This window comes from Panthera pardus, unplaced genomic scaffold (genome assembly GCF_024362965.1).
Source record: "Panthera pardus isolate Hobbes unplaced genomic scaffold, ASM2436296v1 HiC_scaffold_2, whole genome shotgun sequence".
NCBI classification, from domain to species: Eukaryota; Metazoa; Chordata; class Mammalia; order Carnivora; family Felidae; genus Panthera; species Panthera pardus.
In genome coordinates this window covers 4,992,119-4,994,259 of record NW_026526765.1, presented here as the reverse complement: position 1 = coordinate 4,994,259, position 2,141 = coordinate 4,992,119, and positions in this window count along the sequence as shown.

Genomic DNA, 2,141 nt, shown 5'->3' with positions numbered 1-2,141 from the left:
TAAAATTCCGAGAGAATCATGCACATACCTGCTCCTCCCGTCTCCTCGTTACCAGTCTCCCAATCCTTCGCCTTTTGAGTCTCCGAGCGACCACGCAGATCAGTAGTCACGCATAAACGAGTGTAGATCCGTCCCGGTCGTTCTCGGTCCGGGCAAAGTGGACGAGCGGATGAACTGCTTCACGCCCCGCCTTTCGGGAGCTCTCCCTCCAGTATGGTCTTCCTGGGACTTTCCTGACTGGAAAGTCAGTTGACATGCTTCAGGAGACCGCTTCCAGTCGGCTCCTCCGCGTCGTGCAGGACCATCCATAACGCACGCAGGACGGCCTCCCCCGGTCAACTGGAATACAGAGCTCCCCACAAGGAAAAGGAGGCAGCGTAGCAGGGACAGGTGTCAGACCCTGAACCTCGTGATCATGCAACTCGCTGGGGCCTTCTGTACCTGCTGGAGGCCAGTTACGTGGACGCCAACACCCGCCTGATGGTGAATGTTGCCACACTCAGCCCAGCCGGCTGGGTCAGGTAGCATCTAGTCCGTAATGGAAAGTTCGGGTTTTGCCGGTAGAATACCGAATCTTGACCATCTCTCAACCGGAGATAGGCTCTTGTTTTGGCTGGAGACGGCCTCTTTTCCCAACTCACCTCGCCGCTCTCCACGTCCAGGCTTACCCATGCCTCAGCTCCAAGGATAAATCTTGGCTGAACACAAAAAGGACTGCAGAAGCACCTGTCCAATCTCTGAGACTGAGTCACCCTTGACATCCATTTGAGTCAGGACTCATGCCCCATCCACGTTCACGGGCAGCTGGGGTCCAAGTCGGAGGCCTTGACTGAATAACCTGTACGTGGCTTTGATGGCTAGAGGGTTCCACCTGCCCCTCTGTCCACCTTTGCTATCCTACCGGCCTTCCCACCCCTCCCCCCACCCACCTCTTGCCAGAGGCCTTTTTGACAGAATTCCTGAATACCTGCTTCCGTTGTTCAATCTGATACCATGTCCTGCAATGTGTTTTTTAGTTCTTTGTCATGGGCTTAGATGAACACAGAGAAGTTGCAAAATGGTAGAGAGTACCTACTACACCCTTCATGCAGTCATCACACTGGGAAATCAACACTAAATTACAGGTCTCGTGACTTTTTTTTTAAAGTTTATTTATTTATTTTTAAGAGAGAGAGAGAGAGGGAGAGCATAAGCAGGGGAGGGGGGGGGGGGGGAAGGGAGGGAGAATCCCAAGCAGGCTCTGCACTGACAGCAATGTTCGATCCCATGACCTTGGGGACATGACCTGAGCCAAAACCAAGAGCCAGACGCTTAACCAACTAAGCCACCCACGTGCCTGAGGATCTTGTGAAATTTTACCAGAGATGTCCTTTTATTGCCCAGGATTCCACATCAGGTCTAATTTGTTGTGTCCTTAGTCTCTTCCAGCCTGTGACAGATCCTCAGGCTGTCCTTGTCTTCAGTGACGTCCATCCTGGTCCCCTCCAGTGAACTCACTTCAGCATCTGTCCTCACTGCAGCAGAAAGATGTGCAGAAGCATTTGTTGTTTCTTTATTTTTTTAATGTTTATTTATTTTTGAGAGAGAGAGAGACAGAGTGTGAGCCGGGGAGGGACAGAGAGAGGGAGACACAGAACCCGAAGCAGGCTCCAGGCTCCGAGCCGTCAGCACAGAGCCCGATGTGGGACTCGAACCCACAAACCGCAAGATCACGACCTGAGCCAAAATCGGATGTGTAACCGACTGGAGCCACCCAGGTGCCCCTGTTGTTTATCTAAATAGCACAAGCCGACACAGGCTCGCATCATTTCTGCCCATCAGTTCTGGTCAGAACGAATCCTAGGTCATACCCACAGGCAGGAGAAAGGGCAACGTCGTTTACTGGATCCCAGGAGGAAAATGAAGCAGCCTAATCAAGTGCTAGCTAGAATCGTCTCTGCCGCTGGACCCGTCGAGTCACCAAATTGCTTTCTTCTTCTTCTCACATAATAATACAACTTGCCCCCCTCTGCCCAAGGCGGAGAACGCAGACACCCATCCAGGATCTCTGAATGGATTCGGCCTCTTGGTGAAAAGCAGGAACAGCCCTGAGGTCCGGTCTCCTGTGACCTGAGAGATCACTGATCTGCCCCTGGCTTCCC